Genomic DNA, 25,000 nt, shown 5'->3' on the forward strand with positions numbered 1-25,000 from the left:
TATCTTAAAAGCGGAATCAATGCCAGGCTTACCTAACTTAAAAAATTTCCTGATTTAAACATAAGGCTTTTTTTTTTTAATTTTTTTTTATTGTAAAAACAGAACTCCTCAGACCAAGGGTGGTTAAGCAGGGATAACTACTTTATCAGCAATATGATAAACCGTTTCTTTCCTCCCTATAGCTTTTTTATTCATGTAAACTAAAGCCCTCTTCTGAAAAGTAAATATACAAGGTAAATCGGTCAAGGAAAGGTCTAGGTATCTTTAACTCATTTAGTATAAGTTTTAAGTTCCATAATCTATGGCTATCCCTGATAAAATCCCTTACTGACCCATTGAGGTCATTTACCGTGGAGTTTTTTCAAAAGGCTTTTAATCACAGTTACCAAAAGGAACTCGGTGACAAAATGAATCATTCAGGTCTTTTGGATGCCAAAGATAAGATATCTAACCCTAGGGAAAGCAAATATCATAGGCTTGAACGCCATTATCCCTCAATCCCGCACCATCCTGTGCAAAGAACCAATTTAATTGGACTAAAGGATTATAGAAACATGTCCGTGCCTTATTTTGTTTAAAACCGTATCTAAACAAGAAAATTCCTTAACCCGCAATAGATCGCGAGCCTCTTGATATTCCTGGGTCGGAGTCGGGCAGAACTGTTTTTACAATAACTGAACAAAAAACAGAGTCAGCAGGCAATAACATCAACAAATCAAACCAACTTCTAACGGGAAACATGGGTCAGACGGACTAAGCAAAAAACAGATAAACACTTCGAGCAAAAGAAAACCCTAAAGTCAAAAGTATATTTTAAACAGTATGTGTTATCAGAATTATTTGTAATCAAATTTGTAGTTTATTATGTTTATGGTCCGTGACGAGGGAAAAAAAAAATACCCCGAAGACACCAGCATGGTGACCCTAACGACCAGGTAGTCGTAACATAATCGTCTTTTCATACCAAATCAGTCCGTAAACTGGGTTGCATTCCGTTCATCCAGGGGTTCCCTACCCCTACTTTATGTCACGAAAGCCAAATCAACTATTTTTGTACTGGCCTACAAAAACATGCTTACAGATATAAAATCCACATAACTAACTTGTAACACGTGGTCATGAAAAACAAGGGAGGATACACTAAGACACCTGGTCATTTAGGGGTGCCTATCCCTTTGTTGCCAAATCCCAATCCTTGGAAAGAATATACGATAGGAATTAGTTAACATAATTACGAGTCTGCAGAGGGAATAAACACTTCTTAGTGTTAATAGTTTCCTTTGACACGTTATAATAGAAGTTTTAACATAGCACTAAAAACAAACACCGCCAATTGAGAAGCATTTCGGAATTATTTCTGAGTGCTTAAACCTCAGTAAATCATGGAATTCAACACCATGATAATGTGACTCTGGGTTTGTTAAATCCAATAAGTAATCTCCCATAACGCGTTGTGTGTGAATTCCTATTCATTAAGAAAACCAATAATATATTTTATCGCCCATACCCAGAGTCCAATCGGTTTTTGGTAGCAATGAATAGATAATTAAATATGGAAAGTGTCAATTGTCTTTACGGAGTTACAACTCGGGTGAATTGGTTGGACCGAACTGGAATTATAGCGGTTCTCAGGCCGGTTTTAAATTACCTTTATCATTTATAAATCTTGTATCTATAAGAATAGTGCCTGCAAGTAGACTTATACCGGTACTCCGCTTAAAGAACCTTTTGTTTCCCAGCATGATTCAAGCCAACCAGTTAATTTATCAAATATATAAAAAATAAAAAATATAAATAAATAAATAAATAAAAAATAAAAACATAAAATAAGATGGATACAAGTGGTAGTCAATCTAATACCAGCACTCCGTAACGAAGAGTTGGAAATTATTACAAATTGATAATGCAAAAAGGAAATCACGATAAAAATCAACTAAGCAAAACGTAAGCCATAGGTTTAAATTAAAAGTATCCAACATATATATATTGCGTAAGGATTTGAACTCTAACTTAACGCTTTAGTAATGACAAATAAGCTAAAAGTTCAAACACATAGCAAAACCTACTGACATATTGTCTGTCCCGGTGATTTATATTCGTAGTCAATGAAAAAAAAAAACAAAAAAAAATAATAATAATAACAAATAAATAAAATAATATGAAATAAAAGAGATTTTAAAGTCAGGAAGTCTAGAAGTGAAAATGTATATCTATGGAATAATCCTATATGAATCTTATACAGGGCTAATAATATATATAGAATTTGTATGGAAACCTTTTTCATTAGTTTGAATAAGGAATAATTTAATTTAACATAATTACAATTATGCAGATTTCCAACATGAAACCAATATATTGTTCAATTTTGGTACTGTTTTTTTCAGACATTCTTCTCATGTGGGTCGAGTATTAAAAACAAAAAAAAAATTTTTATCCTAAAGTCGTATTTATTACAGCAAGTAACGTAACTCTTAGCTGGCTGAGAGCAATCTCCTGCCAAGTGACGACGTCATCATTGCCGTATCAGCATTTGTTCCTTTAAACCTCAATAATCTGCTTACACAGGCTTCATCTGTGTGTCGTCTCTGCTTGCGAAGCAGATTGACTGGAGAAAGGAATGCTTAGCCCGAACTTCTCATGGGCAAGGCAGACGTGTCTATCCGTATGCGCAATGCAACTAAGGAGTTGCAATCATTTTAAAATTAATAAACAAAATAAGCAAATAGAATTTCTATAACAACAAAATGAATTAATTTTTTCTGAACCTCATAGACATTAGAAGTATCAAAGATATGTATATGAAATATTTACTTGCAACAGTTAGCCACCCTATTCAATTCAAGGTAAAACATTCATGGGAAAATGTCACATTTTCTTGAAAAACCCAAAGTTATTTAGAAATTAGTTACATAGTAGGGTTTTTTTTCGTTGCATCTCCTACCTATTAATAAAGTTTTTTGTTTTTAAAAATTAACCTCAGAGGATGCAGCGGAGAAAATTGAATATGAAACTTTTGTTAGGGCACATAGGATCAGATTTTATCACAACTTAATTTCAGTTAGCATAGAGAAATACAGAATCATGATTAATATTCTCTTTGACTCTTATGTTGCCTGGCAATCTTACAAATAGCTCCGTTTTCCACTTCTTTGTCTAGTAATTTACTACCAGTAATATCGAATTTTTCTTTGGGATTCGTACTGATATCTATTTTTTATAATTATGGATATTTTTTACAGTCATCATAGACCTGGATAGGTTCACTCATTGTTAATGCCATGGATAAAAAAGTTTGTACAGCGGACTCTTTGAATTCCAAAATGTCAGCGAATTCATGTGGGTTAAGTCTGGTCTTAATGGCTTTCTCCCTCCCTGTATTTGGATGTCGTCTGAATTTACTTTGCCCTTGTGACAAGTATAATTTCACTTGCAGGCTGATTAATGGAACCTGTTACAGTATCCTGCAGTACGAGAGTTTCACATCGCAACTTCAAAAAATCGTTCGTCGCTGCGGACGACGGCAGTCGAGTAACAACCGCCTACAATGTGAAAGGAATAAGCACCATCATGGACTTCTTCGACCGACACCCGTATCCCGTCGTTAATCTCGTTTTAATGCGGAATGCTCCTGCGGCTGTCGGAAATCGACTACAAAAGGGACATACTTCCGACAATTACGACCCAAAGGATATTCAATCTACTTTGCTGGCGAAGGACTCGTGCTGGGATGATTTTATTCATCGCGAACGTAATCGTGTAGCTTAGGACGCAGAGAATAAGTATGAGCGCAAAATAGAATGTTGGACCCGCCCAGGCAAATTTTCCCCTTGTTTTAACCCTGTGAAATTGGCCGTTTTCATTTGGCTATAGGTGGTTATCTGGAATTGTGTAATGGACGAAAAGTTGTTCGAAAGCTAGTTTAAATGTGAAGTAGTATACCTCGGTCATGATACTATATATATAAAGTATCATGTATCCTATATATAAATGATCATAAAAAGATACAGAATTGAAATAGATTTTGCGTGTAAACGCACTAGGAATATATATATAATGATCATTTAAAATAACAGAATCGAAAATATCTTTGCGTGTACGCAATAGGAATCTATTTAAACGTGGCACATATATTAATCATAAATTATATGAATCCATATATCATATGTATAAGCAAATCAGGTATAGCCTATAATCAATCTTGTTACCTTTTATCTTTACCAATATCTGCAGTTTGATATTAATGGAGTTTAGTATTATGGATTAATGAAATCAGATAATAAACAGTTATGCAACTAAACATTAATAATTTTTGATCAATTCATATTATGAAATTTTGTTTTTATCAGTTAAAACAATATGATTTTTATCATGTTCGATCTTTCATTCTATGCAATTTTGCAGGTGACATTAGTATTTTCTTGTAGGCAATCTGTATCTAATGAGGATGAAGTGGAAAAACTGTATCATTTATATATCCTGGTGATCACTATTATTTACCAATATCAATTGTTTTATTTTATTTATACTTGAATCAATTCATGGTACCACCCATGAATTTGTTTACTTTACTAATAATATATATATTCACATAGTGGTCTGTATTCAACACTCCCTATTAAGTTCAAATGCCAAAGTCAAGCCTTGAGTAATATTCAGTAGTTGGTTTGGTCAGCTGAACGAGCTAATGTAAGTGTTTACATAATAAAAATATGGAATGTTAGTCCATATATATAAAAGACTAAAACTAAAGAGGTCAACCAGATTGCTTGCAGGAATGTGATCAGACTAGAGACGCTAAGATAACATGCCGTCACCTGTAGTCATTCAATTGTTTATAAACATTAGTCCAAGCTCCCTGCTTGAGACAACTACCGCGACCTATAATTCAAACAGCCTACGTGATCTGTAGCGTGTCTCATTTTGATTGTGTGTTCGTATGTAACTATGTCATCTGATTGTATGTTCATATGTTCGAGCTACTATCTGCTTCCTTAATAACTTGTAACAGAGATGTAGAACAGAGCAGAATAGAGTTAGCTATCGTCATTAGAAGACCTGTATCTCTTTACCTAAGCTTTATCATGTAGAGAGAACAGAAGTAGCCATCATCATTGGCAGAAGCGATCAAGCTATCGTTATTAGAAGACTTGTACAATCATACCTGATCTTCACCATGTAAAACTTCAGAAGAATATATATATTTTTATACTTCGTGTTTTCTACAAGAACCTCCTCACTGAATCATCATGAGTTTAACACATCGTCGTCATAAACAAGAAGATAATCCCGACTTCGTAAGTGATCTACAAACCCCAAAACACTCCATTGAAGATGGAAGTGCAATACCAACCGACTTAGCGTAAGATTATCGCAAGTCTAACATTACCTCATAGGGCGCTTTATCAATACAAGGCACAAGCCCTAAAATTTATACCATGACTCAGTGTAGACACACTTCTGGAGAGCAACTAAATCATCCCTCGCCTGCTGATACTGAAGTAGATGATTAGGTGTCGGTTGTGTCTGAAAGGCAAGGCCAGCATCAGCTGCAACTCTTTCTGCTTGCATAATGCGTTGATCCAAGGTCCAGGCATGGGCAACAATATGACTTTTAATGTGAGGTCTGACAATATATAGTTTTGATAGAAGTCATGGGTTAGCTTTTACCAAAGAATTATACAGGTGTTCTGGAGAGTGTTTATCAAAGGTAGGTAGGACAGAGGAGATGTATGAAACATATGTTGGGCAGTACTTGGGTGGAATGGTGATCCGGGTACGATGATAGGGGTCACTTGGATGAGTCTGTATTGTGTACTGTAGGCATAAGGCAACATGGTCAGAAAAGAGCGAGGGAACAGAATGACAGGAGACATGTGATGCCACGAGCCCAGATGTAAGGATATGATCAAGAGTGCCCCCCGCCCCCCCGGATGTGTGTGGGGCACCACCTATATCCCAAACGGGTTAAATTGGTAACGATGGATGTAGTTGAGCAGAGGAACTCCACTGCGGTTGGGAATTGGAGAGACATCACCAAGATCTGGGTGTCTGGCATTGAAATCACCCATGTAGATCATGCCAAGGTTTGTAGGTGTAGGAAGTGCCGAGAGGTTAATTAGGCCAGGGGCAGAGTAAACATTGCATAAACGAATATGACCATCACCTATCTTAACCTGAAAAAGTTGGAAGGTCATGTTAATATCTGCTGATGAGCGAAGGAGTTGATGAGGGAGAGAAGAGTGGATGTAAGTAATAAGACCATTCCTGACATGATGTACATATGAAACATAACCGGAGAGTGTTGGAGCTTCATCACCTGGCTGAGCACCGCCAGGGAAGGCTTCTTGAATAAATATTACTTGTGGGTGATGGCGATAAACATATGTCCTGAGTGCATGAGTCTGGAGTATTGTCTAATTCCAAGGGCATTCATGAAAGGACATGTAGTTGCATGAGTCTAGCGAAGTTTAACCCTTAACGCGTCTGCGAGAGACAGGTCGAGCATGTACTGGAGAGCAGCACTGTTAGATGGTGCACCAAGTGTAGGAGGCTGAGCTGGCAGGAGCCACTGAACCTTTCAAGACAAGAGGCAACAGTATCTAGCTTCTCAGTAAGTGGGAGGCAACAGAGGTTATGAGAACTTGTTGTGCCTTGAACTAGTGTGTCGAGGTTACTTGCAGTGGTAGCCTGCTGAGCGATCAAGCTATCGAAGCGTACATCAATAGCATCAAAGCGTGTCGTTAGTGCTGTATAGTGCGATTCCAAGGTAGCAACAGCCTTACGAAGTTTTGAAATTTCAGCTGATTCAGGAGGGCATAACGAGGAGGTTGACACTGGTTGTGGTGGTGGTGTCAGTGGAAGTGACTGCGTGGCAGCGCGCGACCGTCTGAACATCCATGCCAAACATTAACTCCTGCTTCACCACAACGAGGGCATTTCCAATGCACAGTCTCTGGAGTTGATGATGATTCTGACAATGAGGTGGAAGCGTCAGTAACAGGTTTACGGTATGGACAGGTGCGTGTGGAATGGGCTGCAGCACACCAGGCAACATTTAGGTGAGGCAGAGCAATATCGGGAGATATGGCCAGTACCCCAGCAGTTGAAACAGTTGGGCTGATCATCCTTCATCCTGCGTAATTCACAAGGAGGGAGGCAAGGGAGGAAGGAAAACTCATAAACAGATGGTGGTGGTTCTAGTGGACCCCATGTGATGACAATGCGATAATAGGGTTCCCATTTGAAGAAATCTTCGTGTACTGTATACACCAGGCAGTTCCTTAGCAAGGTTAGGGTCTGCTTCAATAGGGTAGCGAGTAATGAGATATGTTAAATACTTACGGGTCTGTCTATTGAATCTGGAATATCCAGGCTTATGAACAGAAAATTCACCACCCTTCACCCTGCCAATGATGTCCTCACGACTCCTTGCAATATATACAAATTTAGATGTGATTGCAGACATTTTCACCTCTGCCAGCTCCTTATCAAGATTGAAGGTTCTGTTTACTTCAGTCAGCCACCGTAGTTTAGTGTCAGTGCTCAAATTTTCTTTGAAGACCAACCTAACATATTCAACACGGGGAGCAAAAGCTGGGGTAGCAGAGGAAGCAAGTCGTGTAGGGGGTTGAGGCAGAGTGACATCACTCTTTTGTCTAGTGAAAATCTCTTGACATTTGGATGTTTTAGCAGCAGGAGACTGTGGAGCACTGCTAGTATCTGACCCATAATCCACTGGGCGCTTCATGGGGGTATTAGCAACAGTACTGGAGGGCTTATGAGAAGAGATTGTGTGAGTGGTGGGCCAATGAGTCATAACTACATCCTCATCATCAGTCAGGTGCAGATCATTTTCAACCTCAGAAACAGAGGGCTGGTCCGGAGTAATCCATTATTAGTGAAGCCGCATCTTTTCACGTCACAATAGACATCACATGCACACTGCGCATGCGCGAACTGAGGCGCCGCCGACCGAGTGGGTATGCCATGGAGAATGAGTTTTTATATCGTAACTACAGAGTAGTATAAAAATCCTATATACACACTGTTGTTACTAAAATGGTCACTGAGTCTTACTGTAACTTATATAAACACGGGAAGGTGTAGTATCCCTAGAACTTGCACAAAAACTCATTATATAGAGAGCTCACACAAAGCGTGTTTACAATCAGAGAGCATTCTTCTTCCTTCAGAGAGAGAGAGAGAGAGAGAGAGAGAGAGAGGAGAGAGATCTTTGTTATGATCTAACTAATTCATGCCAAGAAAAACTTGCATTAAACGTGAAATATCTCACATATATGTAACCTTTTCATCAGAGATTTTTAACAATTTTAACCTCTGGCATAAGTTTAAAAACTATATTAAACCATCACATCTCATTGCAACATTTAGTAAATACTTATAAGTACATTTTAAGTAAAATATCATCACTTAATACCAAATGGCAATACCGCTTGTAGAGCTTATTAAACCCCGTTGAATCAAAGAGCTCTCAGTTCAGTCTGAATGAATACCTTCAAGTCCTCCCCCTCTCTCCCCCCCCCCCCCCATTTCATTTGCGTGACTCAGCAGACACCTGAATTTTCTGGACCCCACTGGGGTATTTAAATCGGCCCTGGGGTTCACTGTATCGGGGTTCTAGATCGGAGGGAGGAAGTTTAAATGCCGTCTTCATTCGTATGGGTTTAAGACGATTAAAAATAAATAAATAAATAAAGATTTGAGGTCGATGTGATTTCATTATTGTTTTTTTTATATATAACTTAAGAAGTAAAGCTTCTTCTTTAGGCGCTATGCTATTATTTTTTTAAGTACATTATTGAGAAAATTGGTTTGCAAATTTATTAAATATATAGTATTTGCCGTCTGTACTCGTATGTATTTAAGACTATTAAAAAAAAATTAATAAATGTAGATAGGAATAAAAAATAAAGATTTGAGTTCGATTTGATTTCATTACGGTTTTTTTTCTATATATAACTTAAGAAGTAAAGTATCTTCTTTAGTCGCTATGCTATTATTTTTTAAGGCCATTATTGCGAAAATTGGTATGTAAATTAATTAAATATTTAGTATTTTCATACCGACACAAGATATTGCTCACTATTTATCGGTAGACTGTGCGAGTTAACTTGGAAACATTCATTTTTTTTTTATTTTTTTTTTATTTTAGCATTTTCTAACATTCAGATTTTTTATGAGTATCTAATAAAAGGAATGTTATAATACAATACTTCGCATCCTGTATTTACTGAACATAGGACAGATTAAGAGTACTAAATCATTTTATTTTGATATCTAGACGAAATGATTCTATATAATGTATAGGTTACGTTTTCGTGTGTCGTTGGTACGTAAATGATTTTTAATTTTCAAACCAATAAGGGTGTATGATATCATTTCTCCGAATATAGGGCTAGTATACTGATCCTATCTATCTATCTATCTATCTATATATATATATAATAATTATATATATATTATATATTAATATATATATATATATATATATATATTTAGGGATTATATATTAATTATATATTATTAAGATATAGTAGGAGCATTTTGACACCCAAACTACTAATAAATACGAGCCCATATGTTAAGATTAAAGATGATTTAATATGGGTTATTGATAAAGATAATCATTCTTCATGGCATAATTTCCATTTCTCGACGAAAATTCATCTTCTGTGCTAGAAACATGTTTAAATTGCTTCTTTAAATTCAGTGCACACACACACACACACACACACACACACAGAGGTACTCACTTTATAAAGCTCTTTCAAGTTCAATATGCAGAGCTGAGGAAAACATACACGTATACCATATCTCAACTTTATTTTAATAGCGCCCCAGTGGCGTGGTCGATTTGGTCTTGCCCTGCCACCTCGGTGGCCGCGAGTTCAATTCTCGGGCATTCCATTGAGGGGTGAGAGATGGGTATCTCTGGTGATAGAAGTCCACTCTCGACGTGGTTCGGAAGTCACGTAAAGCCGTTGGACCCGTTGCTGAATAACCACTGGTTCCATGCAACGTAAACACACCGTACAAACAAACCAACAAACCAACAAACAAAACAGTATCTCAACTGGGCTTGTTCATTACAAAACCACAACTGACATTGCCAGAATCAAGAAAGCAAGCATGACTGTCTGCGGACGTGTCGTTTCCAAATATTGTTTTATTTTTTCATGAAGAAACCGGTATCCAGCGCCATCTGTCTGGGGGAACTTTTGGATGTGTTTCATGTCGCGGGCCAACCACCCAGCCAACTGGTTTCGGTCTCTCTCTCTCTCTCTCTCCAAGTTCATTTCCTCTGACCAGCGTGATTCAAGTAACTTACTAAGTATCTCATTAGGAGAGAAAACCAAATAAATGGCCGATTCCTGACTCCTAACTCCAGGAACGATGGGTATTTCAACGAGGGAGGGAGGGAGGGAGAGAGAGGGAGGGAGGGAGGGAGGAGGATTCGACTCCTTCTAGACCGCCTGTAGTTGCTTTCCGTGTCTGTTTTATGCTGCAAATGATAAATATGAATGGTAACAGGAGACTATATATATATATATATATATATATATATATATATTATATATATATATATATATATATACATATATATATATATATATATATATATATATATATATATATAATTATATATAATATATATTATAATTATATATATATAGAGCGACTGAAAGCGATAACCAAATCGTTTTAAAAATTCATTGGAAGAAAAGGTAAAAGTCAACAAAGCAAAAGGGGAAATACGACATAAAAGAAATAAAAGAAAGAGATAGTGATAAAACTGGGAGATCATGAAAGTAATTTTAAAAATTATTGTAGGAATTAGAAGTCACATCCAAGAAGCATCAAATAATTAATTAGAAAGCGCCGATAAAACGAAAGAAATGCATCACTAAAGAAATTAAGGGGGAAAAAATAGCAATGATGAGGTCGACGATGAAAGAATAAAACGAGATGATAATATGAATAGAAAACTCCAATTCGCATAAAGTAAATAAAAGAAAAGGCAGATGATGCAAAAGAAACATACCATAAAAGAAATTAAGGACTGAATGATAGCAAGGGTGAAATCGATAATGGAAAAGAAAACGAAATGAATGAAAAAAATTATCTAAAAAGATTTTCTACAGATTATAGAAGCCACATCCAAGTAGCATAGAATAATGAAGAGAAAACGCGCCGATAAAGTAGAAATGCAACACCGTCAAAGAAACTAGAGAGAGAGAGAGAGAGATACTAACGAAGAGGTCGGTGAAACGAAGGAAGAAATGAGCTCTGTTTTAATGACCAGCGGACGGTTATGTTCCAAAGAGAGAAAAAGAAAAGAAAGGAAATTCGTCAGAATTAGATCAGTTCTCCGATCCAATATGCATCAACCACTGACCAAAAATTGCCCGGAACCGATGGTGGAGAGAGAGAGAGAGAGAGAGAGAGAGAGAGAGAGAGAGAGAGAGACTGGTTTTAAGACGATGTGTCGAAATTGATAAATATGCACAACTGAACTTAGTGGAGAGAGAGAGAGAGAAAGAGAGAGAGAGAGAGAGTTACAAGGAGTGACAATGATTAGGATGTCTGAAAGACTCGTTAGTCCATACGAGGAGACATCGTGTGCTCACTTATTTGTAGGAGCAGGTTTTACTGTGCATTGCACAGGTTTGTTTAATGATTTTGTCTAGCTTTATTTTAACTCTTCCACAATGGTACTGTTTACAACTTCTGGTGGTAGTTAAATCCACGTGTAACATATCTTGTATGCAAAGAAGTTCCCACAGTGGGATGTGTTGTATCTCTTCAGTTCTAGTTTCCATCTATTATTTCTTGTCTGGTTTTCGTTTAATGTAAACAGGTTACTGTCTACTTTTGTTATGCCTTTCAGTATTTTGAAAGTTTCTATTAGTTGTCCTCGCAATCGTCGTGTTTCTAAGCCATACATGTCCAGGCTCTCTTTCGGTAACCTATTTGCCTGATGGATGGAATTAACTTTGCGGCTTTTGCTTGTACTCCTTCTAATCTATTCATGTCTTTTCTTAGTGTTGGTGACCAAAACTGTACTGCATATTCAAGTTGGGGTCTCACTATTGATGTGTAGAGCTGCAGCACTTTCCTTGTTTCTGTATTGAACTGCTTCTTTATGTATCCCACTAGTTTCTGTGCTTTCTTTTCTGCTTTTATGCACTGTTTTGTGGATTGTAAGTCCTTGGTAATAATGACTCCAAGGTCCTCCTCTTGTTCTACACTATTTATTTCATTCCCATGCAGCATGTAGCTGGCATGAGGGTTGTTTGTTCGTATTTGTAACACTTTACAACTTGATTTTCGTTTAAAACGGTCATTTGCCATTTTTGTTTATCACTCTTATTTTCATTAGATCATTTTCTAAAACTTTTCCACTGCATCTGGGTCTGCTGCATTTACACTAGTTTGGTGTCATCTGCAAATTGTTTGCTATCCTGCTAGTTAAGCCTACATCAATGTCATTAATGTAAATAAAAAACAAGAGAAGGCCAAGGACAGAACCCTGGGGTGGGGAGCTCTGCTTGTTACATCTGCCGATTCTGATTCTTCGCCATTTATTACGACTCTCTGTTTTTCTCTAAGTTAGCCAGTCTTCGACCCAGTCTGCTGTTTCTCCTACAATTCCTAAAGCTCTAACTTTTGTCATCAGTTTCTTGTGTGGGACTTTGTCAAAGGCCTTTTGGAAATCTAAGTAGAATATATCTATTGCTCTACTACTGTCGCAGATACCTACTATGGGTTTTCAGAGAAAGTGCAAGCACGTTTTTTGGCAATAACTCTGTAACCAACACTCGTATCAGAACGAGATTTTGCTACAATTTATGACACCCAGTGCCGTAATTTATAAGGGTATCGTGAATCACTAATTGTAAAGAATAAAGACACTTGTCCCTGTACTAAGAGGCAAAAACTCCATTAGTCAGAAATGGATGCGAACACAACAGTAAAAAGCTCCACCTACCCTCTCCCCCCACCGCCACCTCCGTCCTTCTTCTTTGTCCCTCACCTTCCCTTCTCTCTCTTCTGAAAGTTGCTTCAGTTTAAATTTGTTTTGTATGATTTTTCTATCTATCTATCTATCTATCTATCTGATAATATACACTGTTGTATATCTAACGATCCAGCCTGTTGTTAGCTGCCAGTTGACTGTTTTATTTATGCAGCTGATCCGCTCCTCTACCTTTCTTCTTCCTCTCTCTCTCTCTCTCTCTCTCTCTCTCTCTCTGTGTGGTAGTGGTACCTATTGTAAATGGTTATTAGAGTGAGAGATATCTGAATGTATGGTGGAGCAGTAAAACGATAGACACTATGATTTATGGTAAAGCGACTGCTATACGAGTGGTTGGTTACCTTCTTCGTAATCCTCATGCGGACTCAGGGTATCAGCAATATAGTACTTATATTACGAAGGTGAAGAAGATATGGCCACCACGGAACTTAACTGTCGGCACGGTTGCAGAAATTCGTTTGTCACACAAACTTTTCAGCTTTTTTAGCCATGGATTTGAAAATAATAATTGGAACTGGTTATAGTTATTCTGTGTTACAAATAAAAACTGAGCCTTTCTACCGGACATTCATTAGAGTTAATCCGTTGATTATATCGATGCACATATAACTGTCGCTTTACCATAAACAATAGTGTCTATCATTTTACTGCTCCACCAAACATTCAGATATCTCTCGCTCTAATAACCATTTACAGTAGGTACCACTGCCAGAGAGAGAGAGAGAGAGAGAGAGAGAGATCAGCGGATCAATTCATAAATAATCAGTCAACTGGCAGCTAACAACCGACTGGTTCGTTAGACATATACAACAATGTATACTATTATATATATATATATATATATATATATATATATATATAAAGAGAGAGAGAGAGAGAGAGAGAGAGAGAGAGAGAGAGAAGAGAGAGAGAGAGAGAGAGAGAAAAAATCATACAAAATAAGTTAAACTGAAGCAACTTTCAAGAGATAAGAGAGAGAGAGAGAGAGAGAAGGGAAGGTTATGGAAGGAAGAAGGACGGGGTGGCGGTGGAGGTGGGGGGAGAGGGTAGGCGAGTAGGGGTCGAGCTGTTTACTGTTGTGTTCGTATCCATTTCTGACTAAATGGAGTTTTTTGCCTCTTAGTACAGGGACAAGTGTCGTTATTCTTAACAATTAGTGATTCACGATACCTTTATAAATTAAGGCACTGGGTGTAATACACTATAGCAAAATTTGGTTCTGATACGAGTGTTCGTTACAGAGTTATTGCCAAAAAACGTGCTGCACTGTCTCTGAACCCATAGTAGTATGTTCTGAAGAAACTCCAAGAGGTTTGATAGGCAAGATCTGTTTTCTCTGAAACCGTGTTGACTGTTTAACAATAAGTGGTTTCTATCTATGTGATCCCAACATTTGATCTGCAATTATGGACTGTCAAAAATCGTGCCAAAACGACCGGACCAGTTAGGGCGATTGGTCTATAATTTCCCGGCTCCTTCCACTTGGACCTTTTTTGTAACCTGGGGTTTACATTTTCTGGTTTTCCATTCTTTGGTGGTGACCTTTCTTTGTTCAGCACTTTTCCTGTATAGGTATTGACGTAAGTGTCTTCAGTTGCGAATGCATTAGTAAAAGACTTATTCAATAACTGCTTTTTCAAGTCTGAGTTTCACCAGGTAACCTCTAGTGTCCCTTAGGGGACCCTATGAGATTTTTTGTTTTTATTGGTTTCCTGCCTTAACATGGCACAAAGAATTCTTTTGGTTTTCTTTCTTTACAAACTGATGCAAATCTCTTATCCTTATTTATCTTTGCATTTCTTACTAATTTGTCTACCAATCTACAGAGTTCTTTATTCCTGCTTGCTTCTATTGGTGTTGGGTGTTGGGTTTTCATTGATTTGTGTAATCTGTCTCTTTCTCTTATCCTATTTTTAATTTCCCTGTGAACCACTTTGGCTGAGGGTTGCCATTTGTTAGTATTTGCTTTTAATGGTGTATACATCTAGAGCGTTTTTCTGTGTATTCTGTGTATTCCTCATGAAAGGCTTCCCAGTGCTTATCTATGCCCGTGTTCTCGTCGTACTCTGGATTGTTAACGAACTCCTTTGGCTTATTTAGGTCTTGTCGACGGTAGTCTAATCTCATTAATATCTTCTTCTTTATTTATGTTGAACATTAATTTGAAATGAGATAATTTTATGGTCGCTTTTGCTAGATTTGCTAGAGACTTACCTTACAGACCTTACATCTTGTTCAGGTTGTTTTTTTTTCCCCAGGTCCCTCATGTGAGCACCTCTAATGTCTACCAGAGAGTTGCTAGTTACATCTTCCGGTATATTTTGCATCTTGCAATCTTGGATGGCCTGGGATGCAGCTTAGATATTTGTCGAGCTTATTCTTAAAAACATCTACGCTCACTCCTGATATATTCCCCAGATGAGCTGGCAACGCATTGAATAGATGCTGCATTATCGATGCTGGTGCATAGTGGATTAATGTCCTGGTGTGCTTTCCTTATTTTTCCTGGTATAGTTTTGGCACTATTAATCTACCTCTGCTTGCTCTCTTTCTGATATTTTTAGTTCCATGATGTTTTTCGGCTATTCCTTCTATCAGTTTCCATGCCTGAATTATCATGTAGCGTTCTCTTCTCCTTTCTAGACTATATAATTTTAAGGACTGTATTCTTTCCCAGTAGTCAAGGTCCTTAACTTCTTCTATTCTAGCTGTAAAGAACCTTTGTACACTCTCTATTTGCGCAATATCCTTTTGATAGTGTGGGTACCATATCATATTGCAATATTCAAGTGAACTACAAACATATGTTTTATAAAGCATAATCATGTGTTCAGCTTTTCTTGTTTTGAAGTGCAGTAACACATTCCCATTTTTGTTTTGCTTTACATTTTGTCAACAGAATTGTTATTTGATCATTGCATAACATGTTTTATCATCATCACACCAAGGTCTTTAACTGCTTCCTTATATGCATATAGCTTTCCTTCTGTCTCCATAATTTATTGATTCAAATTTATCAGAGTTAAATATCATCCTATTTACCTCTGCCCAATCATATACTTTGTTAAGGTCTCTTTGTAGCGCGTTCCTAACTTCATCACAAGTAATTTCTCTACTTATTCTTGTGTCATCAGCAATACTACTCACTACCGAGTCCTTAACGTTACTGTCTATGTCTTCAATCATAATAACAAACAGTAATGCAGCTAACACCGTACCTTGTGGCACACCGGATATTACCTTAGCTTCATCCGATTTCTCATTGTTTGCAATAACTATCTGTTTTCTGTTGTGTAAAAATTCTTTTAACCATCTTCCTACTTTATCCACTATATTATGTTTTCTAATTTTCTTCGCTAATATTATGGTCTACTTTGTCAAAAGCTTTTGCAAAGTCTAGATAAACCACATCTGTTTCATTTCCGCTTTTCATATTTTTGTATATGTTCTCACGGTGGACTAACAGTTGGGTTTGTGTACTTTTTCCGGGTACGAAACCATGTTGTCATATATTAGACAAATTATTTTTTATTAAATGTTTTATAATATTTTTCTTCATTACTCTTTCATACACTTTCATAATATGTGATGTTAGACTTACAGGCCTATAATGACTTGCCTCTAGTCTTGATCCACTTTTGAAAGTAGGGGTGATATATGCTAATTTATGCTCATCATAAATCTTGCCTGTATCTACACTTTGTCTTAATAATATTGCAAGTGGCTTTGCGATAGAATGAACTACTTTCTTTAACAAAATAGCAGGGACACCATAAGGCCCTGCAGCAGCTCCATTTTTAATTTCATTAATTGCCTGCACAATATCAGCTTCATTAATATCTATGTCACCTAATATTCACTATTTTGTCCCTTACTTCTATATCATTATCTTCATTATCAATTCTAGGGGTGAATTCTCTGTTATATCGTTCTACCAATATGTTGCAATATTTCCTTTTTTTTTCATTCGTTAATCTCCCCTTCAATTCTTAGAGGGCCTATTTCTATTCTTCTTTTATTCATCTTTTTCGCGTACGAGTATAATAGTTTGGGGTTTTGCTTGATATTTACTAGGGTTTTTTCTTCCAAGTTCTGATTTTCATTTTCTTTTGATTGTATAATCTTTTGTTATGCATTTTCTATCTTACTTTTTAGTTCTATAACTTTCCATGCATTTTTTTCTTTTGCAAAACCTTTTTTCCACTTTCTGATTTTCTGGAACAAGATCTTCTGTCTCTTGGGTAATGCATGACTGATGTTTACTTTTCTTCTCGGTATATATTTGTCCACTATTTTCTTAATATTTTTATATAATATCTCCGTATTTGACCTTTATGTCATCACTTTACGAAAAATGTTATACCCAATCTTTGTTTATTCTTTCATTTATTTCTGACCATTTTATATTTTTACTGGAGAAGTTGTATTTTCCATATCCCTCCCACTTTTTCATTTCTTGCTTATCTCTGTTTTCACTTGCTTTGGAATGGACTGTTAATCTATGACATTATGGTCTGAAATACTATTATTTGTTTAACATAATTCACCACGTTCACAAATACTAGGTCAAAAGTATTTTCCTTTCTTGTTGGCAGGTGATTTTATTTGTTGAATGTTGTATTCTAGTAGCATATCTAATAGCTTTTCGAATTGCCTCTTATCTTCTGTGTTACTATTACTCTTTTTTATATGTATAAATACAACCACAATCCCCTATTCGTTCTTTCCAGTCTACGAAAGGAAAGTTAAAGTGTCCAGATAGGAGAATAGTCCAGTCCTTGTGATTTCAACATATATCATCCAATTTTTCTATTATTATGTCAAACTCTTTAGTATTAGGGGGTCTATATATTACTATGTTCATTAATTTTTCAGATTCAAATTCTACCGTTAATAGTTCACATTCTGAGTTACTATATTTCTCATATTTTTTGTTTTCCTTGTTTTTTGTCTTCCCTTTATATGGCGGTTCCCCCTTATTCCTATTTTTTATATCTGATCTATAAGTTTGGAACCCTTTTATTTGATCATCATTCCCAGTCTCTTGGGAATACCAGGTTTTACTTATATTCATTATATCTATTTTCTTTTCAATTTGGGTTAGTTCTTCTAAGTACTCTATTTTTATTTTTGAGTTACTCGTACCTAAACCCTACACATTCATCACTATGATGGTTTGCGAGACCTTACCTTACAGACCTTACAGTTCGTTCGGGTTGCCCCAGGTCCCTCAGTGTGAGGCACCTCTAATGTCTACCAGAGAGTTGCTAGTACATCTTCCGGTATATTTTGCATCTTCCAATCTTGGATGGTCCGGGATGCAGTTTAGATATTTGTCGAGCTTATTCTTAAACACATCTACGCTCACTCCTGATATATTCCTCAGATGAGCTGGCAACGCATTGAATAGACGCTGCATTATCGATGCTGGTGCGTAGTGGATTAATGTCCTGTGTGCTTTCCTTATTTTTCCTGGTATAGTTTTGGGCACTATTAATCTACCTCTGCTTGCTCTTTCTGATATTTTTAGTTCCATGATATTTTCTGTTATTCCTTCTATCTGTTTCCATGCCTGAATTATCATGTAGCGTTCTCTTCTCCTTTCTAGACTATATAATTTTAAGGATTGTAGTCTTTCCCAGTAGTCAAGGTCCTTAACTTCTTCTATTCTAGCTGTAAAGGACCTTTGTACACTCTCTATTTGTGCAATATCCTTTTGATAGTGTGGGTAACCATATCATATTGCAATATTCAGTGGACTAGCGCCAATATGTTTTTATAAAGCATAATCATGTGTTCAGTTTTCTTGTTTTGAAGTGCCGTAACAACATTCCCATTTTTGCTTTACATTTTGCCAAAAGAATTGTTATTTGATCATTGCATAACAAGTTCCTATTCATCATCACACCAAGGTCTTTAACTGCTTCCTTATTTGTGATTGTCTCCATTATTAGGCCCGGGTCCCCTATATGCATATAGCTTTCCTTCTCTGTCTCCATAATTTATTAATTCAATTTATCAGAGTTAAATACCATCCTATTTACCTCTGCCCAATCATATACTTTGTTAAGGTCTCTTTGTAGAGCGTTCCTATCTTCATCACAAGTAATTTCTCTACTTATTCTTGTGTCATCAGCGAAACTACTCACTACCGAATCCTTAACATTACTGTCTATGTCTTTAATCATAATAACAAACAGTATTGCAGCTAACCCGTACCTTGTGGCACACCGGATATTACCTTGGTTTCATCCGATTTCTCATTGTTTGCAATAACTACTGTTTTTCTGTTGTGTAAAAATTCTTTTAACCATCTTCCTACTTTATCCACGATATTATGTCTAATTTTCTTCGCTAATGTATTATGGTCTACTTTGTCAAAAGCTTTTGCAAAGTCTAGATAAACCACATCTGTTCATTTCCGCTGTTCATATTTTTGAATATGTTCTCACGGTGGGACTAACAGTTGGGTTTGCCCTGTACTTTTCCGGGTACGAAACCGTGTTGTCCTATATTAAACAAATAATTTTTTTATTAAATGTTTCATAATATTTGTCTTCATTACCCTTTCATACACTTTCATAATATGTGATGTTAGACTCACAGGCCTATAATTACTTGCCTCTAGTCTTGATCCACTTTTGAAAGTAGGGGTGATATATGCTAATTTGTGCTCATCATAAATCTTGCCTGTATCTACACTTTGTCTTAATAATATTGCAAGTGGCTTTGCGATAGAATGAACTACTTTCTTTAACAAAATAGCAGAGACTCCATCAGGCCCTGCAGCAGCTCCATTTTTAATTTCATTAATTGCCTGCACAATATCAGCTTCATTAATTTCTATGTCAGCCTAAATATTCCACTATTTTTGTCCCTTACTTCTATATCATTATCTTCATTATCTATTCTAGGGGTTAATTCTCTCTTATATCGTTCTGCTAGAATGTTGCAAATTTCCTTTTTTTTCATTCGTTAATCTCCCTTCAATTCTCAGAGGGCCTATTTCTATTCTTCTTTTATTCATCTTTTTTGCGTATGAGTATAATAAGTTTGGGGTTTTGCTTGATATTTATTAGGTTTTTTTCTTCCAAGTCCCGTTTTTCATTTTTCTTTTGATTGTATAATCTATTGTTCTGCATTTTCTATCTTACTTTTTAGTTCTATAACTTTCCATGCATTTTTTTCTTTTTCTTTTGCAAGACCTTTTTTCCACTTTCTGATTTTCTGGAACAAGATCCTTCTGTCTCTTGGTATGCATGACTGATGTTTACTTTTCTTCCTCGGTATATATTTATCCACTATTTTCTCTAATATTTTATATAATGTCTCTGTATTTACCCTTATGTCATCACTTACGAAAATGTTATCCCAATCTTTGTTTAATTCTTCATTTATTTCTGACCATTTTATATTTTTACTGTAGAAGTTGTATTTTTCCATATCCTTCCCACTTTTTCATTTCTTGCTTATCACTGTTTTTCACTTGCTTTGGAATGATGAACTGTTAATTCTATGACATTATGGTCTGAAATACTCGCATTATAAACCTCTATTATTTCTTTAACATAATTCATCTCGTTCACAAATACTAGGTCTAAAGTATTTTCCTTTCTTGTTGGCAGGTGATTTATTGTTGAATGTTGTATTTCTGGTAGCATATCTAACAGCTTTTCGAATTGCCTCTTATCTTCTGCACTACTATTACTCTCTTTTTTATATGTATACGTACAACCACAATCTCCTATTCGTTCTTTCCATTCTACGAAAGGAAAGTTGAAGTCTCCAGATAGGAGAATAGTCCAGTCCTTGTGATTTCTACATATATCATCCAATTTTTCTATTATTAAGTCAAACTCTTTAGTATTAGGAGGTCTATATATTACTATGTTCATTAATTTTTCAGATTCAAATTCTACCGCTATTAGTTCACATTCTGAGTTTACTATATTTCTCATATATTTTTTTCCTTGTTTTTTGTCTTTCCCATATATGGCGGTTCCTCCTTGATTCCTATTTTTTTTTATCTGATCTGTAAGTTTGGAAACCTTTTATTTGATCATCATTCCCAGTCTCTTGGGAAATAACCAGGTTCACTTATATTCATTATATCTATTTTCTTTTCAATTTGGGTTAGTTCTTCTAAGTACTTCTAATTTTTCTTTTGAGTTACTCGAACTAAACCCTGCGCATTCATCACTATGGAGGTTGCGTGTTTTTCTCCTTCATTTAATATTGGTAGTAATAAGGATTTCCCATGTCTCTTTTCCCTGTTTCTGGTATGTTGTTCTTTTTTTCATTTCCAGAAATTCTGACATTAAAAAATCCAACTTTTCCATAATATTTGATCTTCCTTCATCATAATTATTCATTTTGTGTCTGAATCTGCAATTTTCTCCGTTTCTGCAATATCCTCTTGCATAATAAATACAGTTATTATCTCTTGAGTAGAATTTTGGAGCTGATGCTTTGAAATTTTTTGCTGACACCTCTGCATATCTCGTTGGTGCTTGCTTTTCTTTTACCTGATATTCTTTATTTCTCATTTTATTTGTTTCTTTCTTATTTTGAATTTTACTACTTGGTTGGTTATTTATTTGATTATGATTCATGGCTACGGGGTACATATATTTACATTTTTTGTCGAACTTACATCCTTTTCCTTCTTTTAGGTTTTTTGCATATTTTTGGATGCAGATCTCTGCAATCATCCCCATAGCCATCTAGGTATGCCACATTTACCATATATTTCATAGTTGTGACATACCTTAGGATGTTTGTAGTAACATCTTTCTCCAAATCTGCAATTCCCTCTTTTCAAAAGGTTGCAGATTTTGTCTTTCTAGTCTATTTTTTCCTCTTTCCCGTCATTGTGTAGATCTGGGTAGAACCTCTTCGGGATTTGTTTTTGTGTTGTCACATCGTAATTTATTTCTTCGTAGGTATGCTGCTTTATTGCCTCATATGTAGTATCAATGAGTATCTCTGCATCCATACTTTTATCTTTGTTCTTTGTTTTCCTTATTTTTTTTTCTGTCATTTCATTTTTGTTTACTTCTCTTCCGTTTTCCTCTTCTTCTTCTTCTTCTTCCTCTTCCTCTTCTTCTTCATCCTCAACTATTTGTACATTCAATCTTGATTTAATAACATTGTCTATCCATGATAGACATGTTGAACAAAATATTCTTGTATCTTTTCTCATATCTTGCATTACCTCAGCACAATGTGGATGGGTCGGAATGTTGCATGCAGCACATTTTCTGATTAGGTTTTGTGGATTGACTATGCTATACCAAACCTTACACAGTTTGCATGCTTTTGGCATTTTTTTTCCTAATGCATCAATTAGGATATTCACAAGGTTCACCTTATTCATTTTCTTTGTCGGAAATATGTTGGTTTATGTATATTTTCTTTATGAGTCTTTTGACCACTGGATTTTATTTGGAACTTCTTCAATTATTTTCAAGATGTTTTCATTAGATTTGTTCCAGTTTGAAGGATTATATCCTTCTAATATATCTATGAATGCTTTTGTATCTTTTTGGTTAGGACTGTTGCTGATCTCATAGATGAGAAATGCCAGTTCCCTTCCTGCTACCTCATCGTATTGCGAATCCGCCAAGCAAGCTAAATTTCGCCATTTCTTCCCGCAGTTGGAACTTACTGCCGTCTTGTTCTGATTTACAGTATTTCACTTGATAAACTAACTTAGAAGACGCTTTATCCTACTATTTTCACACTAATCTTATCACCAATAGTTCACGAACACTTTCTAGATATTTCTCAAATTCTAGACGTATGTTAAACTTGTGATATCTGTTGATTAATCTGACTTCACGCGGGAACGTCCTCAGCAAAGATGGCTACTACGAGAGAGAGAGAGAGAGAGAGAGAGAGAGAGAGAGAGAGAGAGAGAGAGAGAGAGAATGTATACAAAGAAATGGTTGAATTTCCTGTAGGAGATGATTGGCAAGTATTCAGGTATTTTGGGAAATTGCCAATGAATAAATAAGTCATACTTACCCAGTTCACTCTACGGAGAAGAGAGAGAGAGAGGAGAGAGAGAGAGAGAGAGAGGATGTCTGTATACAAAGAAAGGGGTTGAATTTCCTGTAGGAGAGGATTGGAATTATTCATGTATTTTGGGAAATTGGAATTAAAAAAATAAGTCACTTATACCCGTTCAGCTCTACAGAGAGAGAGAGAGAGAGAGAGAGAGAGAGAGAGAGAGAGAGAGGGAAGATGAGAGAGAGTTATCTCGGATTTCTTCTTCTCATGGCCAGGTACTGAGTGCGGTCTGTTTCTTTTATGTTGGTATGAAAAGCCCAGTATATCATCAGAGGACCTCTCAAGATTCCCTCCTTTAATATTTCTTCATTCATCTTTTATGTATCAGGTGGAAGAGCTCAAAAGGGAAGAATCGATAGTGATGCTCTTTATCTTCCCCAGATTGCTGCAACATTGGGTATAATTCTTTTTATTTCTGCATTGCCAGCTTGTGACTAGATACCGTAGATAATGCCGCTCTTGACGTTGTATTATGTGGATAATTGGATGTTTAGTACCCTGTAATATACAGGGTGTCCATAAAGTCCCAGTACCATTACAAGTATTTATCGCACAGAATGGTACTGGGACTTTATGGACACCCTGTATAAAACAAATGTCACCAATTTATGGCTGTTCATCTGAATCTGCTTCCAAAGAAATCAATTTCGTTTATGAAAAAAAATGGTATGAAAGCAGTTGACATTTTTTTTTTCCAGTTACGTTCGACATTTAACAAAAAACCTCGTAACAATGCAAGGGCAGTAACGGGAATTAATTTTAATATATGCATAAAAGCAATACGGACATATCTGTCATCTAGTTTGCCGCTTCAAAGATATTGCAAGAGTTGCCTTATGCAATTAGAGCTTTGAGTTTGAGGTGGTGATGGAATGTGAAAGTGAACTGTCACAATGGCGCCTAATTATACTTTTAAGTAATTAGTATTAATAATATCTTGGATACACACACACACACACACACACACACACACACACACACATATATATATATATATATATGTGTGTATATATATAGATCCACAAATATATTTCGTTTGGGTACACAGGAATATTACTGTGTACCTTCTACTGATTATTTAGAAGCACGATACGGTGTTTCTATATATATATATATATATATATATATATATATATATATATATATATATATATATATATATATATATATATATATATTTATATATATATATATATATGTGTGTGTATATATATATATATATATAGTATATATATATAATATATATATATATATATATATATATATAATATATATATATATATATATATATATATAAATAGAATAAGAATAGTCATATCCTTCAAATATAAACCTGCGGTAACAATAAAAAAAGATCGCACTCATAATCATTAAAGGACGGTTTTTTAATGATAATGACAGGTCTGCGAAAAAAAAAAAAAAGAAAGCATCGCAGATATTTTTTTTGTTATCAGTTTTGCTCATTAGAGGAATATTTGCTCATTATAAACGGTCGTCATCATCGTAACCGTCAGAGACACCCACCAGCTGTAGCCATAAAAAGAGAACATTGTTAGTCTGTTAATCACATAGCAATGAAGGTAATGTATCGAGGCTGACTGGAGCGTCCAAATGATTGCAATTTTGTTGTGGCTGTTTGAGATTAAGCTGGCCTTATGCCGGCACACGGGCTCTTGCTCATAGAGCATCCCGTAGGTTTTTTTTATTTTGTTGTTGTTGTTGTTTGAGATTAAGCCGGCCTTATGCCGGCACACGGCCTCTTGCTCATAGAGCATCCCGTAGGTTCTCCAATTTAGTGATCGGCTCGTCTCACGAAAACGTATGTATACTTTGTATTTTCGAATCTACCACATATATAATTCGTATGTGATT

The sequence above is a fragment of the Macrobrachium nipponense genome, chromosome 39 (genome assembly GCF_015104395.2).
Source record: "Macrobrachium nipponense isolate FS-2020 chromosome 39, ASM1510439v2, whole genome shotgun sequence".
Classification (NCBI taxonomy): Eukaryota; Metazoa; Arthropoda; class Malacostraca; order Decapoda; family Palaemonidae; genus Macrobrachium; species Macrobrachium nipponense.